General features: G+C 38.9%; 1 pseudogene; it reads left to right on the forward strand.

The window, feature by feature from the left end:
- The first annotated feature begins 14,110 nt into the window (after positions 1-14,110).
- On the forward strand, positions 14,111-17,473 carry LOC134379169 (peptidyl-prolyl cis-trans isomerase FKBP7-like; annotated as a pseudogene).
- The last annotated feature ends 5,023 nt before the right edge of the window (positions 17,474-22,496 follow it).

Here is a 22,496-nt window from a genome sequence, read left to right on the forward strand (position 1 = left end):
AAGCAAAACTGAATAATGTCCATTTCTAATCTTCAACTGACTGATGTTTGGTGAACACGGTAGGCTCACAACGCAATATTTGGTATATGTAGTTCCTCTACCGAAATTTTTTACTTTACATGGTTTTTCTGTTACATGCATGTGGAAAAGTACAACAGGAAGATGATCATGCTACTTAGCCATATTCCAAGGATCACAAAATGGTATGTGAGACAGAGAAGAGGGCAGCTAATGGCTCCCACCAAAAAAACCTCACTGAGGATGGCCCGTTGACCTGAACAGCTATGTGTTTCCCATTTTTTTAAATAAAATATACTGACCCAAATTACACATGGTGTGGACATAAATCTTAAATTTTTAAGTAGGAGAATTTAGCATCTAGGTTGAAACTAAAACACCACATTAAAAATGAAAAAACACACTTCACACCTTTTATTAATAAGCAGCCAGAACCAGTGAGAAGTGATTTAAAATAGAACCAATGGCATCACCTTTCATTCCTGGTTCATGTGGCATGAAAAAAGGCAAATTAACAATGATTGACCAAACAATGGCCTTCAGAGCAAAGAAATAAAAGTAGTCTATGGACTCCAAATATTGATATTTATTCTATGTTTCTATCTACTATAATTAAAATTTCATCACAAAATTCAACAGCAATAGGCAAGAAGCTGCAAGAGAAAGGACAAGATGGTAGAGGCTTCTCATAATTTAGGAATAACAGCTACTTATTTTAAAATAAAAGGATACGGCAAGCTAACACTATAACTATCTCCTCTCCTTTCCAAATCTCTGCTAAAAACAAGGACGTCAGAGAGACATGAATAGCACTTGAGATAATTCAATGAATTTTAAATTTTGAAAAACAAACAGAAGATTAGGAATGGATTTTGAAAAACAAATGGAGGATTGATATCGTACGTAAGAGAAACTTAACAATTAGTGGTACCAGGGAGCAAGAAGTCAAGGTACGGGCTGCCAAGGAAGTATCAGTTGAAAGTCTTTATTTTGCAGAGCAATTGGGTGATCAGGTCGCTCTGCTACCCCAGGTAGTCAGGCAACCACACCTGCCCCCTCCTCCCACCCTCGCCAGGAGAAATCAGAGATTTATCATCTGGATAAAATGAACTGAGAAAGCCGTGGACTCAGTGATCCAGAAACTAGGAGGATTAAAACAAGAGAACGGTCAAACATCTAAAAACCTAGCTTGAGAACCATATATTATTTGGTTTTAAATAGATCTACACTTTTTATTTAAAATCTTTAAAAAAAAACATTTAAAACATTAAAATAACGATGACCTGCTTAGCACTAATTGCGTAACTGTTTCACCATATTCTTTGTTAAAGTTTTCCCTTCCTTTTCAGAGTTAGCAGTCTGATAACTAAATTCTTGATCCACTGACTTTACCAATAGTTACTCCTGATTATCAAAAGATACATTTTATTTCCCCTCCCAAAATATCCACCATGACTCTGAAGCCTCTGTTTAAACACACAAACTCTTTCACCTCTGCCTGGAAGCAGGGGTTAGCAAACCAAGCCTGTGGGCCACATCTGACCTGGTGGCTCTCTTTGAACAGCCTGCAGGCTAAAAATGAGTTTTACATTTTTAGATGGTTAAAAAAAATAATCAAAAGCAGAGTATCTGGTGACACGTGAAAATTTGAAATTTATATGAAATCCAAATTTTGGTGGCCGCAAATGAAGTCTTTCCGGAACACAGCCACTTCCATTTGTTTACGGATTGTCTATGGCTGCTTTCATGCTGTAATAGCAGAGTTGAGTAAGCACAACAGCAATCTGTATGGTCCACAAGAAAACATTTACTATCCAGTCCTTTACAGAAAAAGGGCCAACCTGTGCACTAAAGGTCCAGGCATCTCCTGATATTAGCTCAAACCACCCTGTCTCGTTTCTTTTCATCCTTTGCTCTCCAATCCTCAGTTATCCTCCAGGGTATTCTCGTCTCAGGACTACCCTGAGCTTCCCCCTCTCCTCTTAATTCCTATGGCCATTTGTCATACCCCCTGCTATGGTGTGAATGTTTGTGTCGCCTCCAAAATATTTGTTGAAACTTAATCGCCAATGTATTAGTATTAAGAGGTTGGGGACATTAGGAGGTAATGGGATTAGGGACCTTATAAAAGGACTTGAAGGAGGAAGTTCAGCTTTTCTGCTCTTTCACTATGTCAGGCCACAGCACTTGTCCCCTTTTGTCCTTCCATCCCTTGCCCCATGTGAGGACGCAACAAGAGGCACCATCTTGGAAGCAGAGAGCAATTTTCACCAGACGCCGAATCTGTCCTGTGCCTTGATCTTGGACCTCCCCCCTCCAGAACTGTGAGAAAATAAATTTCTATACTTTATAAATTACCCAGTCTAAGGTATTTGTTGTAGCAGTACAAATGGACTAAGACACACCCTTTCCCTGGTACCCTCTGGTCCTGTCCACAGTACCAAAGCCATGCTTTTCCCTCCTTCTCTTTAGAGCTCTCTCCAGCTCCTCACCTAAACTCAATAGCCTGGCAGTCCTCAGAAGATACCCCACATACCTCTCGGGTGGTGGCAATGCACTCACCCAATGCCCAGTCAACACCAGAGAGGTTAAAAAGATGGCATTATTTTTCATTTGTTTTTATTGAAACATAATTGATTGTACATATCTGTGGTGGTACCAGGTTGAATGGCATTATTTTTTATTCCCTATCCCCACTTCTAAACCATTACTCCTTCACTTATTTATAAAAATACTTCCTTCTGGGCCTATAATTTCTGTCTCCTCCAACCACCCCCTTGTCACTGTCATCCATGGACTCACTATGGGTTCTGCTCAATGGAGGACTTTGGCATGTGGCTCATTAAATTTCTCCTCTAGCTGGCCAGCTAGCTCAGTTGGTTGTGTGGTGTTACAACACCAAGGTCAGGAGTTCGGATCCCCATACAAGCCAGCCACCAAAAAAAAAAATTCTCCTCTCATTGCCCCATCATCCTGGGCCAATTCGTTATCAATGTGAGTGATTTATTCAATAGAATGACCTTCACTTCCTCCTAATGGAAAACTTCTCTCTACTCAAACAATTCTCTAAATCCATGGCAACCAGGAACTGCTCTATCCTAGAAATCTTAAACTCCAAAATCCCCATCTCTGACCACAATTTCCTACCCTTCCAGATCTCTCACCCTCTCACAGGATATTTACTCTAGTTGACTACAGTGAGACCTCAAAACTATTAGAAGAAAACAGAGGGGAAATGTTTCATGGCACTGATTTGGGCAAGGATTTTTTGGATAAGACCTCAAAAGCACAGGCAACAAAAGCGAAAATAGACAAATGGGATTACATCAAACAAAAAAGCTTCTGCACAGCAAAGAAAATAATCAACAGAGCAAAGAAACAACCTGCAGAATGGGAGAAAATATTTGCAAACTACGCATCTGACAATGTGTTAATATACAGTATATATAAGGAACTCAAACAGCCAACATACGGAATCAACCTAAGTGTCCATAAACAAATGAATGGTTAAGAAAATGTGGTATATATACACAATGGAATACTACTCAGCCACAAAACGAATGAAATTCTGTCATTTGCAGCAATATGGATGAACCTGGAGGACATTTTGTTAAGTGAAATAAGCCAGACACAGAAAGACAAATATGGCATGATCTCACATGTGGAGTGTAAAAAAGTTGAATTCATAGAAGTAGAGAATAGAATGGTAGTTATCAGTGGCTGGCAGACTGAGGGGACTGAGGAGACATTGGTCAAAGGAGACAAAATTTCAGTTAGATGGGAGGGATAAGTTTAAGAGATCGATTGTATATACAGTTAATAACAACCTATTGTACACTTAAAAATTGCTAAAAGAGTAGATTTTACGTATTCTCACCACGAAAATAAGTTTGTGAGGTAATGCATATGTTAAATAGCTTGATTTATTTTATTTGTCAATTAAAAATAATAAAAAAATAAAAGTAATGCTCACTCTAACACCGATTTAAATTCCCTCAGCAATAAATTGAAAATAAAGTATGCCAATAATGGCACAAATTGACATGTAACTCCTAATGCAATACACTGATAAAGATACACCATCATTTATATAGTATTCCTGCCAAAAACACATGACCTAAATCTTGAAGGGATGGAATAATCACACAAACCAAAACTGAGGAATATTAAGAAAAAAAGAAGACGACTGTATGCTGCAAAAGCACCAATGTTATACCGATAAAGCAAGGGTGATATTTCAGATTAAATGAGATTTAAAACGCTAAACTGAATGCAATGCTTGATACTAAAATGACTACTGGATTTTTAAAAAATGCTATAAAGACATTGAGACAACTGGATAAACTTGGATATAGTCTATACATTGAATAATAGTATTGTGTTAATGTTGGATTTCCTGAGTACAGTAATTGTAGTGTGGTTATGTAGGAGAATGTCACTGTTCCTAGGTGATAAATGCTGAAGTATTTAAGGTTAAACTATCATAAGTCTAACTTACCCTCAACCCGTTCAGCAAAATAAATAGGCATTATGTATTACTGAATAGAAGTGAAGGGTAAGGGAGTTCATTGTATTCGTCTTCCAGCTTTTTATTTTAAAAAATTTCAAAAAAGTTATAAAAAAGGGGAAACCTTTCCACCTCAGACTCAACCACCTAATCATGATTTTTTTTTTTTTTTAAGATGACTGGTAAGGAGATCTTAACCCCTGACTTGGTGTTGTCAGCACCACGCTCACCCAGTGAGCTAACCGGCCATCCCTATATGGGATCCAAACCTGGGGCCTTGGTGTTATCAGCACCACACTATCTCGAGTGAGCCACGGGCCGGCCCTAATTATGATGTTTCTTTATTCAGGCTGTTGTGAACTGCTAGAAAAACTCCCACAAATGTAGACATTCATAGTTCCCGACTGAGCCCCCAAATCCCACTGAACGTTTGTGTGCCACCCCCCACCTCCGCAATTCATATCTTGAAACCCAATTCCCCAGTGTGATGTTATTTGGAGACGGGGCCTTTGGGAGGTGATTAGGTCATGATGAATTAGTGCCTTCTGGATTAGAAGGATCACCAGAGGGTTTGCTTCCTCTTTCTTCCCCACCCCCTCCCTCTCTCCACCACATGAGGAAACAATGAAAAGACAAGACCACTGTCTACAAACTAGGAAGAGGATACTCACCGGATACCAAATCTGGCAGCACCCTGATCTTGCACTTCCCAGCCTCCAGAAATGTGAGAAAGAAATTTCTGTTGGTTAAGCTATCCAGTCAATGTATTTATTACAGCAGCCTGAGATGACTAAGACATACATGGAACACATGAGGAAACAAAGTTTAGGGAGATTAACAAACTTGCTGAAAATCTCTAGGCTACTAAGTACTAAAGTTAAAACTCTCTGATTTCAGAGTAGCCTATGCTGTGCTACTGCCACAAAATCATTAAGACAACCTGGGCATGATGGTAGAGGATAGAAGCAGAAACTAAATGGGTAATAGGTCATTCTGACTATAAGGTTTGAGTGAGTTCATAATGCATTACACTAATTGAAGTTGAAAAAGAGTTCGTGCTCTGGATTTTTTTAATAACATCATAGGGTGGGATAAGAACCTCTACAAGTTCTATTTTGTCAGGAAATTTTAGCAATCATTATATTTGTTGCTATTGTTCTAAGGTTTTATTAATATATTTTATAAAATTATTCCATCTATAAATAATCTTCAAGGTACTGTATCCTTACTCTTTTTGAGCCTTGCTTATATTTTATAGCAGCTTTCTGGTTCTGCTCTTTGGGGGGCATTTTTGCAGGGAAAAAATAACTTTTACAGAAAATAGGGTCTTTTTTTAAATGAAGGAATAACTATATAGAGGAAGGAGGCAGAGAAATTCTGAACTGTCAAATGGTTTCCTCACTTGCCTCCAAATGTACAAAGTTTGTAATACATGGTACACATGGAGATCATTTCTGTGAGCAGTACCACCGAGACACGATCCAGTTGATTTTTGTCTTATTGTGATTTTACAGTCACTGACAGATTTATTTCACTATGGCATGCTATCATAATCGTTGAGCTTTTAGGCAGTGGGAGTGATAAAAAAGTGTCTGGATCATGCAGTTCTTTTCCTCTGTGAAGGCAATTATAAAGGAAATGAGATCTAACCATGTATTGGGAGCATTACAGGAGGGTTTCAAAAGGTCAGGTGATCATGGGCTCATAGAACTGAAAGTGGAAAGGTATCTGCTCCCTGGCAGGTAACTTCATATTCCTATTTTATAGATGAGGCAATCAAGACCCAGAGAGGCTGACTAGTAAGAAAGAGAAAAAGAGAGGAGTAGGTAGCTGCAGAAGAGTTGGTCCAACTCTCCTCTCTCAGGCAGACCTGGGGGCTTTAAACCAGAGGTTCAGAATCACCCAAAGAACTTTGTAAAAACCCATATGCCAAAGACAAAACCACAGACTGGGAGAAAATATTTGCAAATCACATATCTGATAAAGGACTTATATTCAGATATACAAAGAACACTTAAAACTAAACAAGAAAACAAATAACCTGATTTAAAAAGGGCAAAAGATCTGAATAGATCACTCACCAAAGGAGATATGCGAATGGCATATAAGCATATGAGAAGATGCTCAACATCATTTGTCTTTAGGGAAATCTAAATTAAAACAAGATACCACTCCACAGCTACTAGAATGGCTAAAATCCAAAATTCTGACAATACCAAATGCTGACGAGGATGCAGAGCAACAACCCATCATTGCTGGTGGGAATGTAAAATAGTACAGTCACTTGGGAAGACAATTTGGCAATTTATACAAAGTTAAACATAGACTTACCATACTATCAATCACACTCCTTGATATTTCCAGTTGATTTGAAAACATATCCACACAAAAACCTGCACATGAATGTTTATAGCAGCTTTATTCATAATTGCTAAAAATCAGGAGCAACCACAATGTCCTTCAATAGATGAATGGATAAACTGTGATATGCCCATAATGTGGAATATTATTCGGCAGTCAAAAGGAATGAGCTACTAATTTATGCAACAGCCTGGAAGAATCTTAATGCATATTGCTGTGTAAAAGGAGCTAGTTTGAAAAGACTACATATTGTATAATTCCATTCATATAACATTTTGGAAAAGGTAATAATACAAAGGTGAAAAATATATCAAATTCACCAGAACTTTGGGGAGGGAAGATTGACTAGGTGAACACAAAGGAATTTTTTAGGATAGTGAAGCTAGTCCATATAGTAATGTAGTGGTAGGTATATAACACTATGTATTTGACAAAACCCACAGAATTTTACAGCACAAAGAATAAACCTTAATATATGCAAATTTTTTAAAAAGTCAAGTAGGAGGTCAGAGAATCTCAGGATGGAAGGCAGACTGTGACAAATGAACCTAACTGTATTACTAATGTATGGTATAAACTCACTGAAGGGGGTCGGAGAAAAAGAGGCGCTGATCTAAGTCACTTTAGAAATGACTAAAGACAAAAAGGAATAGAACATAAAATAAGCACTTCATTCTAGTTGGTAAAGTTGTTTCCCACGGGGGTACAACAGTTCTGAAACCACTGTCCATGCACACTGGAAATGAACAAATAAGTAAACAGATGGTAGATGTTAAAATCCAGGTTTTTCTCACTGCTGGTGAGGGAGGTCACAGATAAACAAGTGGGGAAGGCTAGACTAAGCAATGTAGTACTGGATTAAGTCAGAGACATCATTATGGACTCATGTTTAACTTAATAAAGACACATATGGATATATAAATAAGTAAAGATCTGTGTGTATGCACAGGTTAGTACCCACACACATACATATCTCTTCACACTGTCTGCCAAGAAGGACTGCATGCAATGATACCTCAGCAACAATGAGCATACCCAGCACTCAGATTTGTTTCTAATACCATTCTCCAATAAAAGGAACCAGGTTCCTCAGAGAAATTGCTGATTCTTGGGCTGGGGCAGGGAATACACAAGATGAACGTGGAGCATCCTGTAATGCCAGGAAGTAAGGCAGTGTTCAAAAACAAAACAATAATGGTGGTATGTCAAGGGAATACAAGAGCCAACCTGAAAGAGTTCCCAATGACTGAAACTGGAACAATTTGAGCAAACTAATAATTCATGTAGTATCGAATCATAACCCAAAGTATAAAATAAACATCCATTTATATCAGCATGAGTTCATACTGATATAAATAATTGAATAAATAAATGAAGAAGAGACAAATCCTGTGCAGGAGGATTCCAAATAATTTATGTAGACACTCTGCTCTCAAGGAGATGAAGCATAACTTCCCACTCTCTAAGCATGGGCTGCACACAGTGACTTCCTTCCAAAGTGCAGAGTACGGAAAGGTGGGGGTGGGTGGGGTCACTTTGCAGTGGAGAAACCAAACTTTACCTCAGTCAGGTGATCGAGGTTAACACCAACAGTGATTAATCATAGCATGTATCCTGACTTCTGGGGTCTTCTTCCCCCAAACCCCAGCCTAACCATTAGCCAAACCCTAACTGAGGGACTTCCTACAAAATACCTGATCAGCATTCCTGAAAACTGAAAACAAAGTCATCAAAAAAAAGGAAAATATGAGACTGTCACAGCCAAGAGGTTCCTAAAGAGACACAATGACTAAATATAATGGGGTATCCTGGATGGCAACAGAAAGGACACTAGAGGAAAATGAATGAAATACAAATAAAGTATGGAGTTAGTTAATTACAAAATATCATTATTGGTTCATTAATTGTGACAAATTACCATAGAAATGTACGGTAACAGGGGAAACCAGAAAACTGGGAGCTCTCTGCACTACCTCTGCAACTTTTTTGTAAATCTAAAACTATTCTAAAATATAAAGTGTATTTTAAAAAAAGAAAACACCCACTTGCCTGAGCTCCACCTGAAGAGATTTGGATTCAGGCAATCTGGGAGCACTGCTAACAGGAATACTAAATAATAATATGTAATGGACAAAATATACCTCTAAAGGATTTCTTCAATTTGCCTCAGCTCCTGATTACTCACTCAACTCAATCATTCACTAATATATTTGCCAAAAACATTTACAGAAGCCCCACTATGTCCCAGGAACTCTACAAGGTACTGGGAATTCAAAGCCCAATAAACCACTCTTTTCTAAACAGTGGGTCACAACCCATTCATTATTAGGTCATAAAATCAATCTAGTAGGTCATAACCAGCACTTTTTCCTACTGAAAGAAAAAATATCAAAATGAAATCTACATAATAAGGGTTTGGTTTAGAAAATTATTTATGTTTGTGTGTACCTCATGGGTTATGATGTAAAATGCATTTATTAATGTAGGTTAAGCCCAAAACAGTTTGAAAACTACTGCAATAAATTATGCCCCTGGCCTCAAGGAGCTTAAATTTAGCAGAGGAAAAAAGACAAGTAAATCTTGGAAAAATATTTTTCTCCAACTATAGAATAATGAAACTGGTTTCTATGATTTATATTTAAAAAAATATGTTACAATCTTAGCCTAAGAAGTATCACTGCATATTTATATTTATTTACTTATAATATTATTTACCATAACTTCAAAAGAAATTTAAGATAGCTGTCTAGCTAGGACATTCATCCCAGGCTCTAAAAATTTAGAGACCTGGTACTCAATTGCTGTACAAATTTTCTCTACAAATAACCTAAAAATTTCTGATGGTATATTTTTATGGAAATCCATATTTCCATGATTAATTATTATTTTATAGCCAAACCCCTGATTTGTTCACTTAACTTCTTTCACTGTTATTTCAAGTTAAACACATTTTTAATCTCTAGATTATTTTCACATGAATACAGCAATGCTCAAGATGAATTAGTGTTTCATGTTTTGAATGCCCTGCAAACCACTGTAACTCCTGGCAAAGCAGATGGAAAAATTTCTATGTAAAGATCAAAAAGTTACTTAAGACTTCCAGGTTGAACTGATTTGCCTAGGCTTCTCAATGCAAATTAAGCATATCAATAAAACTTAGTATTAACATTATTTTATCTGAAGTACAAAGTCTTTAAGAAGTTAAATCTGTAAGTATTCAGAAAGCAAAACTGCAGTTGAGGATCTTCTTTTTATTGTTTCCACAATTCTATGGGAAGAAGCTAAGGAGGAAGAGAAAACAGGACAAACGAGTAGGAAGAAACAGGAGAGAAGGAGTTAATGGGAGGAATAGACAGGAGGATGCACAAACCTCACAAAAGTGCGGGAGTAGAACAAAAATAGGCAAATGACAACACTGATCCCCACCCCACCGATCCCCAGCACCAGCTCACCTCACTGAAAAGAACCTACAAAGTACCATAGTCAAATTCTGAGATTGTACAGTGCTTTGATTTACACAAACATAACCCTCTTGCTCCAACTAATGAAAGCTTCTTTAAATGGTCCTTTTTTGAAATGAGGTTAGATCTCATATTTAAAATGGTTTTTTTTACTGGGAAGTGCTTTGCTCTGTCAGGGAAATCTTAATTATATTTGCTAAACTTACTATTATATTTCCATTCTAATCATCTCAGTTTCTCCAGTCTTGCAAATACGTGCATGACTGACATATAGTAAGATTCTAAAGAAAGGATTTTGCAGAGTATCTTTTTTTTTTTTTTTTTTTTGGTATGAGAATAAACAGATGCCTTGTAGCATCGTAAGAAAATTTAAAGAAATCAAAACTCCAAAAATGCATAGGACTGTCCCTTTGAAGTTTCAGTACCTCAAAGAATTCAACTAATGGCTCATATGCTTCTTTATCACTTTCATTTGTTTTAATTTTATGCTATAACCAAAGCAGGGTTCCTTCGTGAAGTTAATTATTTAACTATATACAGTTACTGTATAAGCCATTAAGCTTTCAAACATTTATCTCTTTTAAATACCCTATCTAAAATTAACTGTTACCCTTGTAAGTGTTCCAGGGTATATTTGCATAAAATACATTATATCTTTTAAATTACATTTTTAAAAAGCCAGGTCTCTGTAGTCTCCTAATGGAAATGTTCTATCTTAATTGTGGTGGCAGCTCCGAGGGTAAACACATTTGTCAAAACTCAAGCTGTATACTGAGATTGGTTGCATTTTATTGCGTGTAAACTGTAACTCAATAAAGCCAATGAGGAAAAAAAGACTCTACCAAATGCAACAAGGAGGGAGGGGGCAGAGGAGGAGAAAGAGAAAGGCATATTTTTAAAAGAAAGTCAAACACTGTTAGGAGGAAGAATTTAAAAGAGAAATAAAAATTCACCAATAAATGCTAATTTTAGGGCACCACTGTAATTTGAACTGTACCTTCTCTACAGTGAAATACATAAGAGAGAACATTTCCTCAGATCCTGGTATCTGACAATAAAATAAGAAAAGAAGAAAATCTGGATGAACTAGCTCTATTCTGGACAAACAACCATCAGTTTTCTTTGTCCCAGTTCTGGCTTGCTGAGGGTGTGGAGAACATCAAGTACCAAAGCACGTGGCCCCTATACAAACGTACATTACATGCCTGTTGGGACTACAATACCATCCATGTTGTTGTATTTTTACCCCTTATTATAAAAAGACATGCTCACTTTAGAAGTTTACAAAGAATAGGAAAATATTTTTTAAAATAAAATAATCACATCATCCAATTACAATTATTACAATTAATTCCATTTTTCTCTCTCCATTTTAAATATAATTAGGATGAGGTAGAACAGATACAGTCCTTTTAAAAAGTTTTTTGTTGTTATTTTGTTTTTCTGTTTTTCATTTTTTGGGTGGTTGGCCAGTACAGGGATCTGAACCCTTGTCCTTGGTGTTATAACACTGCACTCCAACCAAATGAACTAACCAGGCTGCCCTGAAATAGAGATGGTCTTGATTTGGGTCTCGACCTGAATAGATACCTTCCCATGACACTGGGAATAATGTAAGCATTATTACTATATGTTATGAGGAACTTCCTATAAATATTGTTTATACAGGTTGCATAATAATCCATTATGTAGCTATATCACAATTAAAGCACCATTCTTTAGTGACTGAACTTTCAGACTGTTATTATTTTCAAAAATTTACAAAGAATGAAATGAACATCTTCACATGTAAATCTTAAAACATGTTCAAAGTTATTTCCTGAAGCAAGGCTTTTTTAAGCCTGATACAAACTCTAAAAAGCCATGAAAGAAAAAAATTGATAAATGCAACAAAATCAAATTCTCTGCATGACAAAACCCACCATATGCTCAAGTCAAAAGATAACAAGCTGGGGGGAAGGGGAGAGTGAACTGTGACTCATAATAAAGGACTAATTTCCTTAATATAGAGATAGAGTCTGCAGATCCGTAAGGAAAAGACCAAAAATTCGACAGAAAAATGAACAATAAGGACAGACACATCTCCTTTAGTGAGGAATACAGAAATAGCTCTTAAATCTGTTAAAAGACACACCCCATCATAAGAGAAATACAAATGAAAACTATGCTGAGATTTTTCACTTATCAGATTGGCAAAAATCCAAAAACTTTAACACATACTGTGCTGTGAGGGTTTGGAGAAAGGCACTCTCATCTCTCAAGTATTGCTGGTGGGAGTATAAACTGGTACAATCTTATAGAAGGCAACTGGGCACTACCTACTAAAAGTAGAAATGTACGTACTCTTTGATCTCACAATTCCACTTTTAAGATTATGTCCCATAGATAAACTAACATGTGCAATATGACATACGAACAAGGTTAGGCTATAAAGCATTATTTATAATAGCAAAAGTCCAATAATAGAAGACATAAATTTTCATACAACCATTCAATGGAATAGGTTACAGCTGTTAAAAAAAAAAGAAGAGGGAGCTCTTCATGTACAGACATGTAACAATCCCCAAGGTATTAGGAAGTAAAAAAAAGCAAAATAAAAACCAGTTTAGGTAACATGTTACCATTTGTGTAAAATGGGAGTGCAGGGAGATGGACAGTACACACACGCATGTACACACACTCACACAGGGATTTGGATGAATAACACACAACATAACTTTGAAGAGAGACACAGAACTATATGTCCAGGGCTCACAGTAGCAAGCAAATTTTTTCACTGTCTACCGTTTAGTACCTTTTCAATTTAAAAATATTTTTTTTCTGATAGGAATACATTTAAAAAGTTATTTCTTTAGGACAGACACCTAGCAGAATCATCCAGTCAAAGGGTCTAAACACTGAAAGGGTCTAAACACTGAAAGGGTCTAAACACTGAAAGGGTCTAAACACTGAAAGACTCTTAACTGTGGAATTGCTTTCCTAAAGAGTTTACCAAATTCTATTTCTGGTAGTAGCACGTGAATATCTTTCACAGGCATTACAGGCAACATAAGACCCTTATATTTGATAATGTGATTAGAAAAAATGGTATCCTTTTGATTTGCATATATTGATTACTAGTGAGTTTGAGCATTGTCTCACATTTTGTTAGCTCTTTATATGTGCTCTTTTGTGACTTACCCAGTCACCACCTTTTCCCCTTTACCTACTGGGAACATTGTTTTTCATAACATATACTAACAACCTTCTCCCTGTAAATTATTGCAATTTTTTAAAAACAATTTTCATCTGCCTTCTAATTTTGCACTGGTTGACAGAAGTTTTAACTTCTATGTAGTAAAAAAATACAGTCAGCATTTCTCCTACCTAGTTAAGTTCCAAGCATTCTTTGGTTGATACTATGTAACAGGCAATTGCTAAGCCCTGAGAATAGAGAGGTAAGAGAAAAATAGTATATTAGAGGTGACTAACATGTGATAGGTAACTCTGATACAACATGGTACATGAAGATGAAGGACCATGTGCTACTTATGAACACACAGAGTTGGGCCACTTAACTCAACAGAGCCCAAGTTTCTAGAAGAGATTTTTATTCTATAAACAAGTTTTAGAAGATAAGGATGTCAGCCAATAAACAAAGTAGGAAGAACATGTTAGGTAAAGAGAATACCACAAAGCACGCAAACACAAAACACGATGTCCACAAAAAACCTCCAGCTGCTTATTACTATGAATAATAAGATTTGTTCTGAATGCACAAACGATGGTGAGAGAGGATGTTAAAGAGCTGTGGAAGGGTTAGTTTGGACTTATGACCTACAGAACCGTGAAATAATAAATACATGTTTTACGCCATCGAGTTTCTGGTAATTTATCATGGCAGCAGTAGAAAACTAATACTGACTTTGGTGCCTGGAAGTGATGTGCTGTTGTAATGAATACCTAAAAATGCAGAATAGCCTCAGAATCGAGCAGTGGGTGGAAGCTGGAAGAATTGAGACATGATAGAAAAGCCTAGATTGCCTTGAACAGACTGAAATATGGACATTAAGAGTGCTACCAGTGAGAACTCAGAAAGAAATGAGTAATAAGGTGATCTGTGTTGTGTACCAGCAGAAAGCTTAGCAAAATATGTCCTGCAGTTATGTGGAAAGCAGAAATTGTAAACACTGGGCTGGAATTTTTAGCTGAAGAGATTTCCAAGCTTAATACTGATCCCAAGTCACTTAACTGCATGCCACAACAAAGTCCAACACTATTTAAAGGAATAAAACAAAATCCAGCATAAACCAATCAAAAAATCCCCAGGCATCAAAAAAAAAAAAAAAAAAAAAAAAAAAAAAAGGAAGATATGACCCACAACTAGGAGAACAATCTATCAAAAGGAGCTATCACATCTGGGTCTAAGATAATAAAATTTGGACATTAAAACAGCTATTATAAATATGCTCCAAACACTCAACAATGTAGAGGACCCCAAATGGAATCACTAAAGGTGAAAGATACACTATCTGAAATTAAAAACACACAGATGCTTTCACTACACTACAGGATATGATCTCCATGGAGTACATATAAAACTGCAGATTGATTTTCCTGGAGTGCTTTATACTGTTAATTACATGTCCATGTAAGGCTGAAAAGAATAACATATGTTTACACATAAAACTGTGTTGCTGTAGGAGAGTGGACCAGTGTAGCACACCCTTGCCCTCCCTGCTGGGGCTGCCTTATCCTGGGGCTCCCCAGTCTTCCCCAGCCACTCGGGCTGGAGCCCAAAGCCCCGCAGGTCAACCCAAGGAGGAGCTCCCCATGCATTCATCCCACAGGTGGTGACTTAGACCTCTCTGGTTTTCCCATTAACTAAGCCTCGGGTCCTTTCAGTGTTTGTTTCTCTTCAGGAAAATAAAAGACTTCCTATTTCTGTTTTCTTTGTATCCTCCTCACTTTCAGGAGGCCTGAGAAATTCTCTCCTAGGAAGCAGTGTACAGCTGACGAAGCCTCCAGCAAGGAAAAGCAAGGGGCACCGAGCAATTGTCATCATGCTAATAATTAACCTCGGACAACCACAACTTCACTTAGAATACAGAACATGAAACTAAACTTGGGAGTTTATTTTATTCTAAAAATTAGCATCTTTTCCTAGCTTTTATGAGTTTTAAAAATACTACTTGGAAGTGATCGTCAACTTACACATAATTGACAGTAATTTTCAGATTTATGGAATTTTGGAAGTTTTAAGCAAAGTGGAGAAAGCAGGCCAGGTGCCACAGCTTTTCTCAACAAGACTGAGGTAGGACAACACCTCTGTTCTCACAATCTGACACAGGACTTCACAAAAGGCTTTCAGGTTGGGAGAAAAAGTCCTTGGTAGTAACTTGGAAATAAGGCGAATTGATGGATGGATAGAGAGATGAATAAATACATGGATATGTAATAAATCAAATATAGATAAATGTTAATGATGGCATCTAGGTGGTGGGAATCTAGGAATTTCACTGTGAAATTCAACTTTTCTGTATGTTTAAAAGTTTTTCATACTAAAATGTTGCGGGAGAGGGGGGCAGTTGAAGGACTTTGCGTCAAACAGACCTGGTCGAATCCCTGCTGTGTACTACCAGCTATAACACTGGAACAACATGCCCAATATTCAAATTACCTTGTTTCCTTGTCTGTCATGCTTGGTAAGAAAAACAATAATGTCAAGCACCTTTCTGGCACTACCAGAGACCTCAAATCAAGGGTGGCCTGAGTGGTGGGGGGCAGAAAGGCAGGCCAGGAATCACTGAAGTCAGTTGGTGGGAAACACCTTTAACAAGGCGGAGAAGCAGCAGCCCCTCTAGGTGTAATTGCGCCCAGGTAGCCATCAGGTTGTGTGTGGCTTGGCCTGGAAACTCTGAATGCGTGACACGAACCCTGAGAAAGTGCTTCAAGGACACCCCAGAAGCACCAGGAAGGCCACCTCAATCTACTTTTTATGATCTTCTTCTAGAATACCTGTCACTGATACCCACCAGTTATTTTATGTCCAGAAATGACAATCATATTCTCTGACTCTAACGACATCCAATCTATTTATTCTGTTTCTGCCAGTTTTATTTTAGGAAGTGTGAGCATTACTACCAAATTCTAAGGAAATGGCTGTAAAATATGCAGATTGAGGAGATGCGGGGCAAGTGTGCAGTGCCACCTCAGCTACTGAGGACAGCCAGCCCGTGTGCCCAGTACCAGAGGGATGTAGTGCCTGCCCCAGAGTGGCAAAAATTCTGCAGCTGAGCCCGCCCCACTCCCATGTTGAACTGGGCAGCTAGGACTGCCACAGGGAGGCAGTGCATGCGAAGGGAGCATGGTGGTCATCTAGGGGCCAACTCCAGGATTCATGCATTTTTAAAATTCAGAATTTTTTTTTTTTAATTTGGGGGAGCTTTTACTGCCCAAGGACAAAAGAAAAAGGAGAGCACAGAAGTGAAAATACAAGTTTTGCATTGTCCAGAAAGCTGTTCTAAGACAAGAAAAAAGAGAGACCTGCTAAATGACCTTTAAGACAGCTGTCTGGCTAAAGACAGCCTGAAATTCTACTGCTGCCAAACACAAAATGAAGGCCTCCCAGATGGTCTGTTCTTGGTTTGGGGCAAGTCATAAAAGGACTAGACACAGCTATGATGGATATGTACCCTGAAGAGAAGCAAAAAGTGATTATACCACTTCATTTGCATGTGGGAAGGCAGGCTATGGCAGTACTTGAAGTCTTTCCTCTCCACACCTTGCCTCATGTCACAGAGCACTCCTGCATGTCTTGACATTTTAGTGCTTTAATTAAGGATACATGTGAAGGCAAGATTCCATCTGATGCAACACTGATTTTTGAGATTGAACTTTATGTTGTGACCAGAGGACCATGGAGCACTGAAACATTTAAACAGATAGACACAGACAATGACAGACAACTCTCTAAAAGGGAGATAAATCATTATTAGAAAGGGGAATTTGAAAAAAAAAAAGATGAGAAGTCATGTGAAAATCATATCAGAATGCAGTTATAGAAGACATTTTAAATAAAAATTACCATGGTGGCAATGGCTTCATTTCTTCCAAGGAATACAGTGTATATCAACAGGATAAATAATAGCACATTTTTACATCTACATTTTCTTAGCTACTTACTACCTTTATTTACAAACCAAAGTCGCTTTTATCACAAAAGCCCAACAAAACAAAAAACAAAACTGTTGCTTTTGATGTTGTATTATTGTACACAGAAGTGTGTGCAGTAGTTTCTGCCTGTGGTCCAGATAAAAAGCATGATAGCCTTAAGACTTAAGTACTGCTTTCATTCATTGTTCATACTAGAATTTTTCCCTCCATGGGGTGTAAGTAAAACGTAATGTTTGTCACCAATAAATGATAAACTAAAAGGAAAAAAATAGCCCCACTGACACAAACAGAAAATTGATTGAAAAAAAAATTAGTGAAGTCTCCAAGATCTGTGGGAACATCATCAAGTGATCTAATTCACATGTAATTAGAGTCTCAAAAGGAGAGATACAAGAGTGGAGGACAGAAATAGCATTTGACAAAATGCTGGCTGAAAATGCTGTGAATCTGGTGAAAGTGATAAGCCCACAGGTCTATGAAGTTCAATAAACACCAAAGCAGAAGAAATAAAGCCAGGCTTGTTAAGATGGTAATACAACTGAAATTGATCTACAGATACAACACAACCCTTATCAAAATCCCAGCTAATTTCTTTGCAGAAATTAACAAGCTTATGCTCAAATTCATATGGAAATTCAAGGGAACCAGAATTACCAATACAATCTTGAAAAAGTAGAACAAAGCTGAAAGGCTCACTCTTCCCAATTTCAAAAGCTACTATAAAGCTACAGCCATCAAGATACTGTGGTACTAGCATAAGACTAGACATAGATTAATAAAATAGAATCGAGAATCCAGAAATAAACTCATACCTCTATGACCAATAGGTTGTTGACAAGGGTATCAAGACAATTCATGGAGAAGGAATAGTTTTTTCAAAATGTTTTGTCAAGAATAGATGTTTTGGTTTCCAGTCAAGATGGTGGAATAGATGGTCCCCAGCCTCACTCTCTCCCACAAATCAACCAATTTACAACTATAAAAAAGCAACAACAGCCAATCTGGGGCCACTAGAGCTCAGGGGAAGAGGAGGAGGGACATACAGAGTGCACGAAGGTGGGAGAATCCATGATGAGAGAAAGAAAAAACCACTCCAACAGTTTCAAATCCCAGCCATTTCCAGGCTGGAACTGCTGAGAGCACGAAGCAGGAGCCAGCAAAAGCTGCAGCTGTGCCCTTTGGTTGAAGTTGCTTGGAGGCAGCAGGGGAGAAGAGGGCCTTCGTGGCCCCCAGGCCAGCAAGACAACTAATAGAGTTCCCATGGACCCACATAGGAGTAAGGAGCCAGAACAACTGAAAAAAAGAGGCCAGTGAGTCATTGCAAGGGACTGGAGCATGGCCCGTCCCACGGGAAGTGTTTGCAGCATGGGTGGTGGAGACGGGCCCACCAGGAGAACACTGGGGCACAGCAAGGACAGCTGATCTGGCCCCCAATCAGCAAAGGACCACTCAGAGGAGACTGGTCAGGAATATAGAACTGCATGGGGTGCAGGTTGATGAAAAGACTCATGCTCAGACCAGAGTTTCTACACAACCGAGGTGCACCAGGTCTCTCGAGAGCCGGAAGTAACAATAAAGTCAAACTTTAAAACCTGAGCTGCACAAAAAGCCTTCCCTAGGAAATCAGCAGCAAAGCAGCAATTTAGCTCACTCACACAGCACAAGTGCTAGTCCCCACAGGGAGCTCCCCATTTTAGAAGTAAGCAAAGGACAACAAATTAGTTTAAATAGTGGCAGCAGCAATTAATCCAACACAGAATGAAAGAATAAACAATGTACCCGCAACCAGAGACAAAGTTTCATATTAACAAGTAAAGGTTTCATTTCACCAAAGAACACCTAGAACACCTGGAAGGACTGGAAGTCCCCTGGGCTACCAAGCCAGAAAGTGGGGAGGGCCAGGGGCTTCAGCAATGCCCCCTGACACCCGCAACCAATCCCAAAGGAGGGAGGATGAGAGCCTAGGCCATGCCCTGCCCCCTGACTCACGCAGCCAGCCCAGCAGCAACCACCAAGCCACCACAGGTAGTTCCCCAGGCTCACCCGAGCTGGGGTGGTGGCAGGCAAGGGATTCAGCCACACCCCCCCTGACATCTGCACCCAGCCTAGCAATAACCAAGCCACCACTGGAAGCCCCCAGTCTCCCCTGTGGGTACGATTGGGTGCCACAGGCCTCAATCCCACCCCTTCTCCTTCCTCCTTCTTCCATCTCATTTCCTTCCCCTTTCCCCTCTCCCCCTCCCTCCCAACTGCTCCGCAACATCCTAGAATGTAAAAAATAATATTAATAAAATTATTTTCTTTAATAAAATAAAAAAATAAAAAGACTATTCCCCTCCCCTCCAAAAAAGAATAGTTGTTTCAAATGGATAAATGATATATCCCTACCAAGAATTATTATTTGGTAATAAAAAGAAATGAAGTACTGATACATGCTAACAACATGAACAGACTTTGAAAACATTATGCTGTATGAAGAAATCAGTCACAAAAGACCACATATTGTATGATCCTGTTTATATGAAATGCCAAGAATAGACCAATCTAGAGAGACAGAAAGTAGCTTAGTGGTCGCCTGGGGCTAGGGGTTATGAAAGGATTGGGGATGGTGGCTAAAGGGTATGAGGTTTTTTTTCTGGGCAATAAAAATGTTCTCAAATTGATTATGGTAAAAAATGAACAATTATGAATATATTAAAATCAATTGAATCGAACACTTTAAATGGGTGAGTTGTATATGTGAATTATATCTCAACAAGTTTTTTTTGGTTTTGGTTTTTGGTTTTTTTTATTGTTGTTTTTTACACAAAAAGAAAAGAAAACTACATCAGGGCACATCATAGAAAAATTGCTAGGAACAAGTGATATAGAAAAAAGTCAAAAATAGCTTAGGGATGCGGGAAAGACATAAGGAAAGTAAAAAGACAAGCCACAAATTTGGAGATAGGCTTATCATAACAGAATTATAAAGAGCTACTATAAATAAATAAAGACAAGTAACCCAAGAGAAAATGGGAGAAGTGCAGGGACCTCAGGAGCCAAGAGCAGGCCCTGCTGGCAGACAGCAGGAGTGTGAGGATCAGGAGCCAAGGGCACCCCTGACAATAGATGGCAAGAGTGTGGGACACCATTGTGCAGGTGGCCTGCCACTGCCACGGCCACTGTCACTACTGCCATAAAGGCAGCCTACTGTCACTGCTGCCACAGGGGCAGCCCACTGCAGGAGCAGCCACTGCTGCCATGCAGGTGGCCTGCCAACCACCCAACTGCACTGACATAAGCAGGGTCACTAGCAGAGCCTGGGGAGAGAAGTGAGGAAGTTCAAACCCATGACCCAGTGGTCCAACCTTCATGGGGTATTATGTTGCCACCCATGGTAATGCACCTGGGGGTGGGAAGTACATGCACAGCTTACACAACTGCCTTGATCGAGGGAAAGACACATATGGAACCCCCAGAGAATGCAGAAACCCAAGATAGACAAATAGAATAAGGAAGAAAATTCCTAACCACCACCAACTCATCCCCCCAACCAGGGGAAGCAAGGACCCTGGAGGAGCCTTTGCTTGTAGGAAAGAGTAAAGAGAAACCATGCCTAAGGTTACCCATTGAAACTGAGGAGCTCCATTATACCCCAGTGCACCCATCAGGGTCATAGGACACTAGCCTGGGTGCCAACAAGCTGCCCAGCATCACCCACCCCAGCCAAAGAGTGAGAGGCCACTCAGGAGCTTCTCCCCCAAACTTGAGAACTCACCCACATCCTCAACAACCCAACACAGTGTCACTAAACTCAGCAAAAAATCACTAAGTGCCCCAGTGCCTAGGCCACAGAGGTACTCACATGCAATTCCAACATTGAATATGGCCAAAGTACCCACATGGAGACTACACTACTGAATCTACTCAGAACCAATACTAAAACACCCTACCCAATGGTCAATATAAAACACATGTACAGGAGGAAGTCTGTCTCCTCAAAGCCCAATCCAGAGTAACAGAAGAAGCAATTGCTCTACCAGATGATCAGACATCAACATAAAGATACTAGAAATATGAAAAAAGAAAAAAACTAGAAAATATGACACCAGCAAAAGAATACAATAATTCTCAAGTACCAGACCCCATAGAGCAGGAAACCCTTGAAATGACTGAAAACGAATTTCAAGCAACAATCTTAAGGAAACTCAATGAGATACAAGAAGACTCAGATGACACAATGAAATGAGAAAAACTATCAAGGATATATGAAGGAGGAAATTTACAAAGAGATTAATATCTTAAAAAGGAGTGTAGCAGAGCTCTTGGAACTGAAGAATTCACTCAACAAAATAAAAAACACAATGAGTGCTTACACAGCAGGCTAGAGCAAGCAGAAGAATTTCTTTTTTCTTTTTTCTTTTTTTTTGTGACCAGTAAGGGGATCGCAACCCTCGGCTTGGTGTCGCCCGCACCGCGCTCAGCCAGTGAGCACACCGGCCATCCCTATATAGGATCCAAACCCGCGGCCTTGGCGCTCCCAGCGCCACTGGGCTCCCAGCACCACACTCTCCCGAGTGAGCCATGGGGTTGGCCCAAGCAGAAGAATTTCTGATCTTGACGACAGTCTTTTTGAAATAACCCAGGCTGACAAAAAAAGCAAAAAGAATCCAAAAAAGTGAAGAAAATCTAAGAGAGCTAGCAGACAACCTTAAGCACACAAACAACTGAATCATGGGTGTTGCCGAAGGGGAGGAGAAAGGAGAAGGCATTGAAAACATAGTCAACGAAATATTAGTGGAATACTTCCCAGGAATAGGGAGAGACATGGATCTTCAGATCCAGGAGGCTCAAAGATCACCAAACAGATTCAATTCAAAAAGGTCCTCCCTAAGACACATTATAGTCAAAGCTGGCAAAGCTCAAAGACAAAGAGAACCCTAAAAGCAGCAAGAGAAAAGCATCAAGTCATCTATAAGAGAGTCTCCATCAGACTAACCTTCTCAACAGAAACG

The sequence above is a fragment of the Cynocephalus volans genome, chromosome 5 (assembly GCF_027409185.1).
Source record: "Cynocephalus volans isolate mCynVol1 chromosome 5, mCynVol1.pri, whole genome shotgun sequence".
NCBI lineage: Eukaryota > Metazoa > Chordata > Mammalia > Dermoptera > Cynocephalidae > Cynocephalus > Cynocephalus volans.